This window comes from Astatotilapia calliptera, chromosome 3, assembly GCF_964374335.1.
Source record: "Astatotilapia calliptera chromosome 3, fAstCal68.1, whole genome shotgun sequence".
NCBI lineage: Eukaryota > Metazoa > Chordata > Actinopteri > Cichliformes > Cichlidae > Astatotilapia > Astatotilapia calliptera.
In genome coordinates this window covers 52,306,166-52,319,569 of record NC_137424.1, presented here as the reverse complement: position 1 = coordinate 52,319,569, position 13,404 = coordinate 52,306,166, and the positions used below count along the sequence as shown (strand labels likewise).

Below are 13,404 nucleotides of genomic sequence, written 5' to 3'. Positions count from 1 at the left end.
TAGCTGGTCAGGCCAGTTCTCAGCAGTCTGTTTAGACCTACAGTTCAGTGGCCGCTCTTCTACTGATGAGGATGTACACATTCTGGGCGGGGAGGTAGGATAGTGTGAGCGGGGAGTCAAGGAGGCCATTTATGTGAAAAGCAAATGGCCATCTTTGAACGGAGGGAGCAGGACTAAGGGTACATGTTTCACCATCTTTCAGTGCTGTGATTGCAGCCATTCCCCAACTCTCTGTGAATGGTAATCCTGTCCATTGATCAATGGTTGTGGCAATTTGCATGTGAATGATGATGAAAGTGAGCCAACAGCCCATTGTTAATCAGTGCAAACAAACTGATCACCATTGTTAATCAGTTTTGGGTATTATGCAAAGGTACTGTTTATGAAGTTGAAGAAACTCGTTCCAGTTTGTGTTACACCTTTGCAAGCTTTGCTGTTTCCCTGCTGTAACTACATGCCACTCAAGTGTGCTTCAAGTCCACCGCATTGTAAGGTGTTAGGTTGTGAGGTCTAAGGACCTGGGTTAAGGCTTTGGGCTCTTCACACGTGTGGGTTGAAATCTCATTGCTGCAATAGGATCTTACCCAGGGCAGGCAGATGCCATCCTGTCCAAAAACACTCAGTGAAGTAGGAGACCATTTCTTTCCTACAACATTAAGAGCATTGCTGAATGTTCTGGGCTTCTAGTTTGTGCTGCGCCTTTTCAAGTTTTACCGTCTAGTACTTGGCTAGGAGGCTGCTAGCTGTAGTGGTAGCATAACCGAGCGGTCTAAGGTGCTGGATTAAGGCTCCAGTCTCTTCGGGGGCGTGGGTTCGAATCCCACTGCTGCCACGCAGATGTAGCTGCAAAGTTCCCTTGGTGTTGGGTTTCATGTCTTGCCAATAAATGGAAAGTCCTCCATGGCATGGAGATTAAATTCTGTTGCCACACGTATGCCAAGTCCAACTTGCAGGAATCAGCTCAAGAGTAAATCTTTTGATGGAGGGCTTTGAAGTCTTAACAACTTGCAGAATTTTCCCACCAGTTTTCAAGTTAATTTGTTGGTTTTCACTCATGGTGTCATCCCTGACTAGTTACTGCTTTTAACCAGAACCTGCAGCCAGTGGGGGAGTGGTTAAGGTGGTGCTGTGTTGCACTCACCATGACTGCAGAGTTACAAAAGTGTCCTTGATTTCACGACAGTGGTGTGCAAGCACCTCACTCCCATGTGGTCTAGCGGTTAGGATTCCTGGTTTTCACCCAGGCGGCCCGGGTTCAACTCCCGGTATGGGAACATGTCTTTAATGTTTCCCTAAGCCAAGGTGTACCGTGTGTTATTCCTCTACTGGGATAAATGGGGATGGTTATTGGCAGGTACCTGTTGCCTTTTGACAATGTTCTAGTGAACAAAGCAATCACAAGGAGCTTCTTAGTGCAGCACTGCATACCCATTTGCAACCTCCAGTCAATACTCTCCAAGCAGGAGCAGAATACAGACTTTTCCCTCTTCCCCTTAGGATTGCCATGAAGGAAACAGGAAAACCAGCCAAAACCTGGCTAAGCGCATGTCACGACACAAAACAGCTAGCTGGTCAGGCCAGTTCTCAGCAGTCTGTTTAGACCTACAGTTCAGTGGCCGCTCTTCTACTGATGAGGATGTACACATTCTGGGCGGGGAGGTAGGATAGTGTGAGCGGGGAGTCAAGGAGGCCATTTATGTGAAAAGCAAATGGCCATCTTTGAACGGAGGGAGCAGGACTAAGGGTACATGTTTCACCATCTTTCAGTGCTGTGATTGCAGCCATTCCCCAACTCTCTGTGAATGGTAATCCTGTCCATTGATCAATGGTTGTGGCAATTTGCATGTGAATGATGATGAAAGTGAGCCAACAGCCCATTGTTAATCAGTGCAAACAAACTGATCACCATTGTTAATCAGTTTTGGGTATTATGCAAAGGTACTGTTTATGAAGTTGAAGAAACTCGTTCCAGTTTGTGTTACACCTTTGCAAGCTTTGCTGTTTCCCTGCTGTAACTACATGCCACTCAAGTGTGCTTCAAGTCCACCGCATTGTAAGGTGTTAGGTTGTGAGGTCTAAGGACCTGGGTTAAGGCTTTGGGCTCTTCACACGTGTGGGTTGAAATCTCATTGCTGCAATAGGATCTTACCCAGGGCAGGCAGATGCCATCCTGTCCAAAAACACTCAGTGAAGTAGGAGACCATTTCTTTCCTACAACATTAAGAGCATTGCTGAATGTTCTGGGCTTCTAGTTTGTGCTGCACCTTTTCAAGTTTTACCGTCTAGTACTTGGCTAGGAGGCTGCTAGTTGTAGTGGTAGCATGACCGAGCGGTCTAAGGTGCTGGATTAAGGCTCCAGTCTCTTCGGGGGCGTGGGTTCGAATCCCACTGCTGCCACGCAGATGTAGCTGCAAAGTTCCCTTGGTGTTGGGTTTCATGTCTTGCCAATAAATGGAAAGTCCTACATGGCATGGAGATTAAATTCTGTTGCCACACGTATGCCAAGTCCAACTTGCAGGAATCAGCTCAAGAGTAAATCTTTTGATGGAGGGCTTTGAAGTCTTAACAACTTGCAGAATTTTCCCACCAGTTTTCAAGTTAATTTGTTGGTTTTCACTCATGGTGTCATCCCTGACTAGTTACTGCTTTTAACCAGAACCTGCAGCCAGTGGGGGAGTGGTTAAGGTGGTGCTGTGTTGCACTCACCATGACTGCAGAGTTACAAAAGTGTCCTTGATTTCACGACAGTGGTGTGCAAGCACCTCACTCCCATGTGGTCTAGCGGTTAGGATTCCTGGTTTTCACCCAGGCGGCCCGGGTTCAACTCCCGGTATGGGAACATGTCTTTAATGTTTCCCTAAGCCAAGGTGTACCGTGTGTTATTCCTCTACTGGGATAAATGGGGATGGTTATTGGCAGGTACCTGTTGCCTTTTGACAATGTTCTAGTGAACAAAGCAATCACAAGGAGCTTCTTAGTGCAGCACTGCATACCCATTTGCAACCTCCAGTCAATACTCTCCAAGCAGGAGCAGAATACAGACTTTTCCCTCTTCCCCTTAGGATTGCCATGAAGGAAACAGGAAAACCAGCCAAAACCTGGCTAAGCGCATGTCACGACACAAAACAGCTAGCTGGTCAGGCCAGTTCTCAGCAGTCTGTTTAGACCTACAGTTCAGTGGCCGCTCTTCTACTGATGAGGATGTACACATTCTGGGCGGGGAGGTAGGATAGTGTGAGCGGGGAGTCAAGGAGGCCATTTATGTGAAAAGCAAATGGCCATCTTTGAACGGAGGGAGCAGGACTAAGGGTACATGTTTCACCATCTTTCAGTGCTGTGATTGCAGCCATTCCCCAACTCTCTGTGAATGGTAATCCTGTCCATTGATCAATGGTTGTGGCAATTTGCATGTGAATGATGATGAAAGTGAGCCAACAGCCCATTGTTAATCAGTGCAAACAAACTGATCACCATTGTTAATCAGTTTTGGGTATTATGCAAAGGTACTGTTTATGAAGTTGAAGAAACTCGTTCCAGTTTGTGTTACACCTTTGCAAGCTTTGCTGTTTCCCTGCTGTAACTACATGCCACTCAAGTGTGCTTCAAGTCCACCGCATTGTAAGGTGTTAGGTTGTGAGGTCTAAGGACCTGGGTTAAGGCTTTGGGCTCTTCACACGTGTGGGTTGAAATCTCATTGCTGCAATAGGATCTTACCCAGGGCAGGCAGATGCCATCCTGTCCAAAAACACTCAGTGAAGTAGGAGACCATTTCTTTCCTACAACATTAAGAGCATTGCTGAATGTTCTGGGCTTCTAGTTTGTGCTGCACCTTTTCAAGTTTTACCGTCTAGTACTTGGCTAGGAGGCTGCTAGTTGTAGTGGTAGCATGACCGAGCGGTCTAAGGTGCTGGATTAAGGCTCCAGTCTCTTCGGGGGCGTGGGTTCGAATCCCACTGCTGCCACGCAGATGTAGCTGCAAAGTTCCCTTGGTGTTGGGTTTCATGTCTTGCCAATAAATGGAAAGTCCTACATGGCATGGAGATTAAATTCTGTTGCCACACGTATGCCAAGTCCAACTTGCAGGAATCAGCTCAAGAGTAAATCTTTTGATGGAGGGCTTTGAAGTCTTAACAACTTGCAGAATTTTCCCACCAGTTTCAAGTTAATTTGTTGGTTTTCACTCATGGTGTCATCCCTGACTAGTTACTGCTTTTAACCAGAACCTGCAGCCAGTGGGGGAGTGGTTAAGGTGGTGCTGTGTTGCACTCACCATGACTGCAGAGTTACAAAAGTGTCCTTGATTTCACTACAGTGGTGTGCAAGCACCTCACTCCCATGTGGTCTAGCGGTTAGGATTCCTGGTTTTCACCCAGGCGGCCCGGGTTCAACTCCCGGTATGGGAACATGTCTTTAATGTTTCCCTAAGCCAAGGTGTACCGTGTGTTATTCCTCTACTGGGATAAATGGGGATGGTTATTGGCAGGTACCTGTTGCCTTTTGACAATGTGCTAGTGAACAAAGCAATCACAAGGAGCTTCTTAGTGCAGCACTGCATACCCATTTGCAACCTCCAGTCAATACTCTCCAAGCAGGAGCAGAATACAGACTTTTCCCTCTTCCCCTTAGGATTGCCATGAAGGAAACAGGAAAACCAGCCAAAACCTGGCTAAGCGCATGTCACGACACAAAACAGCTAGCTGGTCAGGCCAGTTCTCAGCAGTCTGTTTAGACCTACAGTTCAGTGGCCGCTCTTCTACTGATGAGGATGTACACATTCTGGGCGGGGAGGTAGGATAGTGTGAGCGGGGAGTCAAGGAGGCCATTTATGTGAAAAGCAAATGGCCATCTTTGAACGGAGGGAGCAGGACTAAGGGTACATGTTTCACCATCTTTCAGTGCTGTGATTGCAGCCATTCCCCAACTCTCTGTGAATGGTAATCCTGTCCATTGATCAATGGTTGTGGCAATTTGCATGTGAATGATGATGAAAGTGAGCCAACAGCCCATTGTTAATCAGTGCAAACAAACTGATCACCATTGTTAATCAGTTTTGGGTATTATGCAAAGGTACTGTTTATGAAGTTGAAGAAACTCGTTCCAGTTTGTGTTACACCTTTGCAAGCTTTGCTGTTTCCCTGCTGTAACTACATGCCACTCAAGTGTGCTTCAAGTCCACCGCATTGTAAGGTGTTAGGTTGTGAGGTCTAAGGACCTGGGTTAAGGCTTTGGGCTCTTCACACGTGTGGGTTGAAATCTCATTGCTGCAATAGGATCTTACCCAGGGCAGGCAGATGCCATCCTGTCCAAAAACACTCAGTGAAGTAGGAGACCATTTCTTTCCTACAACATTAAGAGCACTGCTGAATGTTCTGGGCTTCTAGTTTGTGCTGCGCCTTTTCAAGTTTTACCGTCTAGTACTTGGCTAGGAGGCTGCTAGCTGTAGTGGTAGCATGACCGAGAGGTCTAAGGTGCTGGATTAAGGCTCCAGTCTCTTCGGGGGCGTGGGTTCGAATCCCACTGCTGCCACGCAGATGTAGCTGCAAAGTTCCCTTGGTGTTGGGTTTCATGTCTTGCCAATAAATGGAAAGTCCTCCATGGCATGGAGATTAAATTCTGTTGCCACACGTATGCCAAGTCCAACTTGCAGGAATCAGCTCAAGAGTAAATCTTTTGATGGAGGGCTTTGAAGTCTTAACAACTTGCAGAATTTTCCCACCAGTTTTCAAGTTAATTTGTTGGTTTTCACTCATGGTGTCATCCCTGACTAGTTACTGCTTTTAACCAGAACCTGCAGCCAGTGGGGGAGTGGTTAAGGTGGTGCTGTGTTGCACTCACCATGACTGCAGAGTTACAAAAGTGTCCTTGATTTCACTACAGTGGTGTGCAAGCACCTCACTCCCATGTGGTCTAGCGGTTAGGATTCCTGGTTTTCACCCAGGCGGCCCGGGTTCAACTCCCGGTATGGGAACATGTCTTTAATGTTTCCCTAAGCCAAGGTGTACCGTGTGTTATTCCTCTACTGGGATAAATGGGGATGGTTATTGGCAGGTACCTGTTGCCTTTTGACAATGTTCTAGTGAACAAAGCAATCACAAGGAGCTTCTTAGTGCAGCACTGCATACCCATTTGCAACCTCCAGTCAATACTCTCCAAGCAGGAGCAGAATACAGACTTTTCCCTCTTCCCCTTAGGATTGCCATGAAGGAAACAGGAAAACCAGCCAAAACTTGGCTAAGCGCATGTCACGACACAAAACAGCTAGCTGGTCAGGCCAGTTCTCAGCAGTCTGTTTAGACCTACAGTTCAGTGGCCGCTCTTCTACTGATGAGGATGTACACATTCTGGGCGGGGAGGTAGGATAGTGTGAGCGGGGAGTCAAGGAGGCCATTTATGTGAAAAGCAAATGGCCATCTTTGAACGGAGGGAGCAGGACTAAGGGTACATGTTTCACCATCTTTCAGTGCTGTGATTGCAGCCATTCCCCAACTCTCTGTGAATGGTAATCCTGTCCATTGATCAATGGTTGTGGCAATTTGCATGTGAATGATGATGAAAGTGAGCCAACAGCCCATTGTTAATCAGTGCAAACAAACTGATCACCATTGTTAATCAGTTTTGGGTATTATGCAAAGGTACTGTTTATGAAGTTGAAGAAACTCGTTCCAGTTTGTGTTACACCTTTGCAAGCTTTGCTGTTTCCCTGCTGTAACTACATGCCACTCAAGTGTGCTTCAAGTCCACCGCATTGTAAGGTGTTAGGTTGTGAGGTCTAAGGACCTGGGTTAAGGCTTTGGGCTCTTCACACGTGTGGGTTGAAATCTCATTGCTGCAATAGGATCTTACCCAGGGCAGGCAGATGCCATCCTGTCCAAAAACACTCAGTGAAGTAGGAGACCATTTCTTTCCTACAACATTAAGAGCATTGCTGAATGTTCTGGGCTTCTAGTTTGTGCTGCGCCTTTTCAAGTTTTACCGTCTAGTACTTGGCTAGGAGGCTGCTAGCTGTAGTGGTAGCATGACCGAGCGGTCTAAGGTGCTGGATTAAGGCTCCAGTCTCTTCGGGGGCGTGGGTTCGAATCCCACTGCTGCCACGCAGATGTAGCTGCAAAGTTCCCTTGGTGTTGGGTTTCATGTCTTGCCAATAAATGGAAAGTCCTCCATGGCATGGAGATTAAATTCTGTTGCCACACGTATGCCAAGTCCAACTTGCAGGAATCAGCTCAAGAGTAAATCTTTTGATGGAGGGCTTTGAAGTCTTAACAACTTGCAGAATTTTCCCACCAGTTTTCAAGTTAATTTGTTGGTTTTCACTCATGGTGTCATCCCTGACTAGTTACTGCTTTTAACCAGAACCTGCAGCCAGTGGGGGAGTGGTTAAGGTGGTGCTGTGTTGCACTCACCATGACTGCAGAGTTACAAAAGTGTCCTTGATTTCACTACAGTGGTGTGCAAGCACCTCACTCCCATGTGGTCTAGCGGTTAGGATTCCTGGTTTTCACCCAGGCGGCCCGGGTTCAACTCCCGGTATGGGAACATGTCTTTAATGTTTCCCTAAGCCAAGGTGTACCGTGTGTTATTCCTCTACTGGGATAAATGGGGATGGTTATTGGCAGGTACCTGTTGCCTTTTGACAATGTTCTAGTGAACAAAGCAATCACAAGGAGCTTCTTAGTGCAGCACTGCATACCCATTTGCAACCTCCAGTCAATACTCTCCAAGCAGGAGCAGAATACAGACTTTTCCCTCTTCCCCTTAGGATTGCCATGAAGGAAACAGGAAAACCAGCCAAAACTTGGCTAAGCGCATGTCACGACACAAAACAGCTAGCTGGTCAGGCCAGTTCTCAGCAGTCTGTTTAGACCTACAGTTCAGTGGCCGCTCTTCTACTGATGAGGATGTACACATTCTGGGCGGGGAGGTAGGATAGTGTGAGCGGGGAGTCAAGGAGGCCATTTATGTGAAAAGCAAATGGCCATCTTTGAACGGAGGGAGCAGGACTAAGGGTACATGTTTCACCATCTTTCAGTGCTGTGATTGCAGCCATTCCCCAACTCTCTGTGAATGGTAATCCTGTCCATTGATCAATGGTTGTGGCAATTTGCATGTGAATGATGATGAAAGTGAGCCAACAGCCCATTGTTAATCAGTGCAAACAAACTGATCACCATTGTTAATCAGTTTTGGGTATTATGCAAAGGTACTGTTTATGAAGTTGAAGAAACTCGTTCCAGTTTGTGTTACACCTTTGCAAGCTTTGCTGTTTCCCTGCTGTAACTACATGCCACTCAAGTGTGCTTCAAGTCCACCGCATTGTAAGGTGTTAGGTTGTGAGGTCTAAGGACCTGGGTTAAGGCTTTGGGCTCTTCACACGTGTGGGTTGAAATCTCATTGCTGCAATAGGATCTTACCCAGGGCAGGCAGATGCCATCCTGTCCAAAAACACTCAGTGAAGTAGGAGACCATTTCTTTCCTACAACATTAAGAGCACTGCTGAATGTTCTGGGCTTCTAGTTTGTGCTGCACCTTTTCAAGTTTTACCGTCTAGTACTTGGCTAGGAGGCTGCTAGTTGTAGTGGTAGCATGACCGAGCGGTCTAAGGTGCTGGATTAAGGCTCCAGTCTCTTCGGGGGCGTGGGTTCGAATCCCACTGCTGCCACGCAGATGTAGCTGCAAAGTTCCCTTGGTGTTGGGTTTCATGTCTTGCCAATAAATGGAAAGTCCTACATGGCATGGAGATTAAATTCTGTTGCCACACGTATGCCAAGTCCAACTTGCAGGAATCAGCTCAAGAGTAAATCTTTTGATGGAGGGCTTTGAAGTCTTAACAACTTGCAGAATTTTCCCACCAGTTTTCAAGTTAATTTGTTGGTTTTCACTCATGGTGTCATCCCTGACTAGTTACTGCTTTTAACCAGAACCTGCAGCCAGTGGGGGAGTGGTTAAGGTGGTGCTGTGTTGCACTCACCATGACTGCAGAGTTACAAAAGTGTCCTTGATTTCACTACAGTGGTGTGCAAGCACCTCACTCCCATGTGGTCTAGCGGTTAGGATTCCTGGTTTTCACCCAGGCGGCCCGGGTTCAACTCCCGGTATGGGAACATGTCTTTAATGTTTCCCTAAGCCAAGGTGTACCGTGTGTTATTCCTCTACTGGGATAAATGGGGATGGTTATTGGCAGGTAACTGTTGCCTTTTGACAATGTGCTAGTGAACAAAGCAATCACAAGGAGCTTCTTAGTGCAGCACTGCATACCCATTTGCAACCTCCAGTCAATACTCTCCAAGCAGGAGCAGAATACAGACTTTTCCCTCTTCCCCTTAGGATTGCCATGAAGGAAACAGGAAAACCAGCCAAAACCTGGCTAAGCGCATGTCACGACACAAAACAGCTAGCTGGTCAGGCCAGTTCTCAGCAGTCTGTTTAGACCTACAGTTCAGTGGCCGCTCTTCTACTGATGAGGATGTACACATTCTGGGCGGGGAGGTAGGATAGTGTGAGCGGGGAGTCAAGGAGGCCATTTATGTGAAAAGCAAATGGCCATCTTTGAACGGAGGGAGCAGGACTAAGGGTACATGTTTCACCATCTTTCAGTGCTGTGATTGCAGCCATTCCCCAACTCTCTGTGAATGGTAATCCTGTCCATTGATCAATGGTTGTGGCAATTTGCATGTGAATGATGATGAAAGTGAGCCAACAGCCCATTGTTAATCAGTGCAAACAAACTGATCACCATTGTTAATCAGTTTTGGGTATTATGCAAAGGTACTGTTTATGAAGTTGAAGAAACTCGTTCCAGTTTGTGTTACACCTTTGCAAGCTTTGCTGTTTCCCTGCTGTAACTACATGCCACTCAAGTGTGCTTCAAGTCCACCGCATTGTAAGGTGTTAGGTTGTGAGGTCTAAGGACCTGGGTTAAGGCTTTGGGCTCTTCACACGTGTGGGTTGAAATCTCATTGCTGCAATAGGATCTTACCCAGGGCAGGCAGATGCCATCCTGTCCAAAAACACTCAGTGAAGTAGGAGACCATTTCTTTCCTACAACATTAAGAGCATTGCTGAATGTTCTGGGCTTCTAGTTTGTGCTGCACCTTTTCAAGTTTTACCGTCTAGTACTTGGCTAGGAGGCTGCTAGTTGTAGTGGTAGCATGACCGAGCGGTCTAAGGTGCTGGATTAAGGCTCCAGTCTCTTCGGGGGCGTGGGTTCGAATCCCACTGCTGCCACGCAGATGTAGCTGCAAAGTTCCCTTGGTGTTGGGTTTCATGTCTTGCCAATAAATGGAAAGTCCTACATGGCATGGAGATTAAATTCTGTTGCCACACGTATGCCAAGTCCAACTTGCAGGAATCAGCTCAAGAGTAAATCTTTTGATGGAGGGCTTTGAAGTCTTAACAACTTGCAGAATTTTCCCACCAGTTTTCAAGTTAATTTGTTGGTTTTCACTCATGGTGTCATCCCTGACTAGTTACTGCTTTTAACCAGAACCTGCAGCCAGTGGGGGAGTGGTTAAGGTGGTGCTGTGTTGCACTCACCATGACTGCAGAGTTACAAAAGTGTCCTTGATTTCACTACAGTGGTGTGCAAGCACCTCACTCCCATGTGGTCTAGCGGTTAGGATTCCTGGTTTTCACCCAGGCGGCCCGGGTTCAACTCCCGGTATGGGAACATGTCTTTAATGTTTCCCTAAGCCAAGGTGTACCGTGTGTTATTCCTCTACTGGGATAAATGGGGATGGTTATTGGCAGGTACCTGTTGCCTTTTGACAATGTGCTAGTGAACAAAGCAATCACAAGGAGCTTCTTAGTGCAGCACTGCATACCCATTTGCAACCTCCAGTCAATACTCTCCAAGCAGGAGCAGAATACAGACTTTTCCCTCTTCCCCTTAGGATTGCCATGAAGGAAACAGGAAAACCAGCCAAAACCTGCCTAAGCGCATGTCACGACACAAAACAGCTAGCTGGTCAGGCCAGTTCTCAGCAGTCTGTTTAGACCTACAGTTCAGTGGCCGCTCTTCTACTGATGAGGATGTACACATTCTGGGCGGGGAGGTAGGATAGTGTGAGCGGGGAGTCAAGGAGGCCATTTATGTGAAAAGCAAATGGCCATCTTTGAACGGAGGGAGCAGGACTAAGGGTACATGTTTCACCATCTTTCAGTGCTGTGATTGCAGCCATTCCCCAACTCTCTGTGAATGGTAATCCTGTCCATTGATCAATGGTTGTGGCAATTTGCATGTGAATGATGATGAAAGTGAGCCAACAGCCCATTGTTAATCAGTGCAAACAAACTGATCACCATTGTTAATCAGTTTTGGGTATTATGCAAAGGTACTGTTTATGAAGTTGAAGAAACTCGTTCCAGTTTGTGTTACACCTTTGCAAGCTTTGCTGTTTCCCTGCTGTAACTACATGCCACTCAAGTGTGCTTCAAGTCCACCGCATTGTAAGGTGTTAGGTTGTGAGGTCTAAGGACCTGGGTTAAGGCTTTGGGCTCTTCACACGTGTGGGTTGAAATCTCATTGCTGCAATAGGATCTTACCCAGGGCAGGCAGATGCCATCCTGTCCAAAAACACTCAGTGAAGTAGGAGACCATTTCTTTCCTACAACATTAAGAGCATTGCTGAATGTTCTGGGCTTCTAGTTTGTGCTGCACCTTTTCAAGTTTTACCGTCTAGTACTTGGCTAGGAGGCTGCTAGTTGTAGTGGTAGCATGACCGAGCGGTCTAAGGTGCTGGATTAAGGCTCCAGTCTCTTCGGGGGCGTGGGTTCGAATCCCACTGCTGCCACGCAGATGTAGCTGCAAAGTTCCCTTGGTGTTGGGTTTCATGTCTTGCCAATAAATGGAAAGTCCTACATGGCATGGAGATTAAATTCTGTTGCCACACGTATGCCAAGTCCAACTTGCAGGAATCAGCTCAAGAGTAAATCTTTTGATGGAGGGCTTTGAAGTCTTAACAACTTGCAGAATTTTCCCACCAGTTTCAAGTTAATTTGTTGGTTTTCACTCATGGTGTCATCCCTGACTAGTTACTGCTTTTAACCAGAACCTGCAGCCAGTGGGGGAGTGGTTAAGGTGGTGCTGTGTTGCACTCACCATGACTGCAGAGTTACAAAAGTGTCCTTGATTTCACTACAGTGGTGTGCAAGCACCTCACTCCCATGTGGTCTAGCGGTTAGGATTCCTGGTTTTCACCCAGGCGGCCCGGGTTCAACTCCCGGTATGGGAACATGTCTTTAATGTTTCCCTAAGCCAAGGTGTACCGTGTGTTATTCCTCTACTGGGATAAATGGGGATGGTTATTGGCAGGTACCTGTTGCCTTTTGACAATGTGCTAGTGAACAAAGCAATCACAAGGAGCTTCTTAGTGCAGCACTGCATACCCATTTGCAACCTCCATTCAATACTCTCCAAGCAGGAGCAGAATACAGACTTTTCCCTCTTCCCCTTAGGATTGCCATGAAGGAAACAGGAAAACCAGCCAAAACCTGGCTAAGCGCATGTCACGACACAAAACAGCTAGCTGGTCAGGCCAGTTCTCAGCAGTCTGTTTAGACCTACAGTTCAGTGGCCGCTCTTCTACTGATGAGGATGTACACATTCTGGGCGGGGAGGTAGGATAGTGTGAGCGGGGAGTCAAGGAGGCCATTTATGTGAAAAGCAAATGGCCATCTTTGAACGGAGGGAGCAGGACTAAGGGTACATGTTTCACCATCTTTCAGTGCTGTGATTGCAGCCATTCCCCAACTCTCTGTGAATGGTAATCCTGTCCATTGATCAATGGTTGTGGCAATTTGCATGTGAATGATGATGAAAGTGAGCCAACAGCCCATTGTTAATCAGTGCAAACAAACTGATCACCATTGTTAATCAGTTTTGGGTATTATGCAAAGGTACTGTTTATGAAGTTGAAGAAACTCGTTCCAGTTTGTGTTACACCTTTGCAAGCTTTGCTGTTTCCCTGCTGTAACTACATGCCACTCAAGTGTGCTTCAAGTCCACCGCATTGTAAGGTGTTAGGTTGTGAGGTCTAAGGACCTGGGTTAAGGCTTTGGGCTCTTCACACGTGTGGGTTGAAATCTCATTGCTGCAATAGGATCTTACCCAGGGCAGGCAGATGCCATCCTGTCCAAAAACACTCAGTGAAGTAGGAGACCATTTCTTTCCTACAACATTAAGAGCACTGCTGAATGTTCTGGGCTTCTAGTTTGTGCTGCACCTTTTCAAGTTTTACCGTCTAGTACTTGGCTAGGAGGCTGCTAGCTGTAGTGGTAGCATGACCGAGCGGTCTAAGGTGCTGGATTAAGGCTCCAGTCTCTTCGGGGGCGTGGGTTCGAATCCCACTGCTGCCACGCAGATGTAGCTGCAAAGTTCCCTTGGTGTTGGGTTTCATGTCTTGCCAATAA

The 13,404-nt window shown here is 46.9% G+C and overlaps 17 non-coding genes across 17 annotated transcripts; all 17 read left to right on the top strand.

Annotated features, from left to right (window-relative positions):
• The first annotated feature begins 750 nt into the window (after positions 1-750).
• On the top strand, positions 751-832 carry trnal-aag (transfer RNA leucine (anticodon AAG)). The gene has a single exon. It is a non-coding gene; the product is annotated as a tRNA-Leu (tRNA).
• A 370-nt stretch (positions 833-1,202) lies between these two features.
• On the top strand, positions 1,203-1,274 carry trnae-uuc (transfer RNA glutamic acid (anticodon UUC)). Its single transcript has one exon. It is a non-coding gene; the product is annotated as a tRNA-Glu (tRNA).
• A 1,041-nt stretch (positions 1,275-2,315) lies between these two features.
• trnal-aag (transfer RNA leucine (anticodon AAG)) lies at positions 2,316-2,397 on the top strand. The gene has a single exon. It is a non-coding gene; the product is annotated as a tRNA-Leu (tRNA).
• Positions 2,398-2,767: 370 nt separating this feature from the next.
• Positions 2,768-2,839, top strand: trnae-uuc (transfer RNA glutamic acid (anticodon UUC)). Its single transcript has one exon. It is a non-coding gene; the product is annotated as a tRNA-Glu (tRNA).
• A 1,041-nt stretch (positions 2,840-3,880) lies between these two features.
• trnal-aag (transfer RNA leucine (anticodon AAG)) lies at positions 3,881-3,962 on the top strand. Its single transcript has one exon. It is a non-coding gene; the product is annotated as a tRNA-Leu (tRNA).
• A 369-nt stretch (positions 3,963-4,331) lies between these two features.
• Positions 4,332-4,403, top strand: trnae-uuc (transfer RNA glutamic acid (anticodon UUC)). Its single transcript has one exon. It is a non-coding gene; the product is annotated as a tRNA-Glu (tRNA).
• Positions 4,404-5,444: 1,041 nt separating this feature from the next.
• On the top strand, positions 5,445-5,526 carry trnal-aag (transfer RNA leucine (anticodon AAG)). Its single transcript has one exon. It is a non-coding gene; the product is annotated as a tRNA-Leu (tRNA).
• A 370-nt stretch (positions 5,527-5,896) lies between these two features.
• On the top strand, positions 5,897-5,968 carry trnae-uuc (transfer RNA glutamic acid (anticodon UUC)). Its single transcript has one exon. It is a non-coding gene; the product is annotated as a tRNA-Glu (tRNA).
• Positions 5,969-7,009: 1,041 nt separating this feature from the next.
• Positions 7,010-7,091, top strand: trnal-aag (transfer RNA leucine (anticodon AAG)). Its single transcript has one exon. It is a non-coding gene; the product is annotated as a tRNA-Leu (tRNA).
• A 370-nt stretch (positions 7,092-7,461) lies between these two features.
• trnae-uuc (transfer RNA glutamic acid (anticodon UUC)) lies at positions 7,462-7,533 on the top strand. The gene has a single exon. It is a non-coding gene; the product is annotated as a tRNA-Glu (tRNA).
• A 1,041-nt stretch (positions 7,534-8,574) lies between these two features.
• trnal-aag (transfer RNA leucine (anticodon AAG)) lies at positions 8,575-8,656 on the top strand. The gene has a single exon. It is a non-coding gene; the product is annotated as a tRNA-Leu (tRNA).
• Positions 8,657-9,026: 370 nt separating this feature from the next.
• trnae-uuc (transfer RNA glutamic acid (anticodon UUC)) lies at positions 9,027-9,098 on the top strand. The gene has a single exon. It is a non-coding gene; the product is annotated as a tRNA-Glu (tRNA).
• A 1,041-nt stretch (positions 9,099-10,139) lies between these two features.
• On the top strand, positions 10,140-10,221 carry trnal-aag (transfer RNA leucine (anticodon AAG)). Its single transcript has one exon. It is a non-coding gene; the product is annotated as a tRNA-Leu (tRNA).
• Positions 10,222-10,591: 370 nt separating this feature from the next.
• trnae-uuc (transfer RNA glutamic acid (anticodon UUC)) lies at positions 10,592-10,663 on the top strand. The gene has a single exon. It is a non-coding gene; the product is annotated as a tRNA-Glu (tRNA).
• Positions 10,664-11,704: 1,041 nt separating this feature from the next.
• Positions 11,705-11,786, top strand: trnal-aag (transfer RNA leucine (anticodon AAG)). Its single transcript has one exon. It is a non-coding gene; the product is annotated as a tRNA-Leu (tRNA).
• A 369-nt stretch (positions 11,787-12,155) lies between these two features.
• Positions 12,156-12,227, top strand: trnae-uuc (transfer RNA glutamic acid (anticodon UUC)). The gene has a single exon. It is a non-coding gene; the product is annotated as a tRNA-Glu (tRNA).
• A 1,041-nt stretch (positions 12,228-13,268) lies between these two features.
• On the top strand, positions 13,269-13,350 carry trnal-aag (transfer RNA leucine (anticodon AAG)). The gene has a single exon. It is a non-coding gene; the product is annotated as a tRNA-Leu (tRNA).
• The last annotated feature ends 54 nt before the right edge of the window (positions 13,351-13,404 follow it).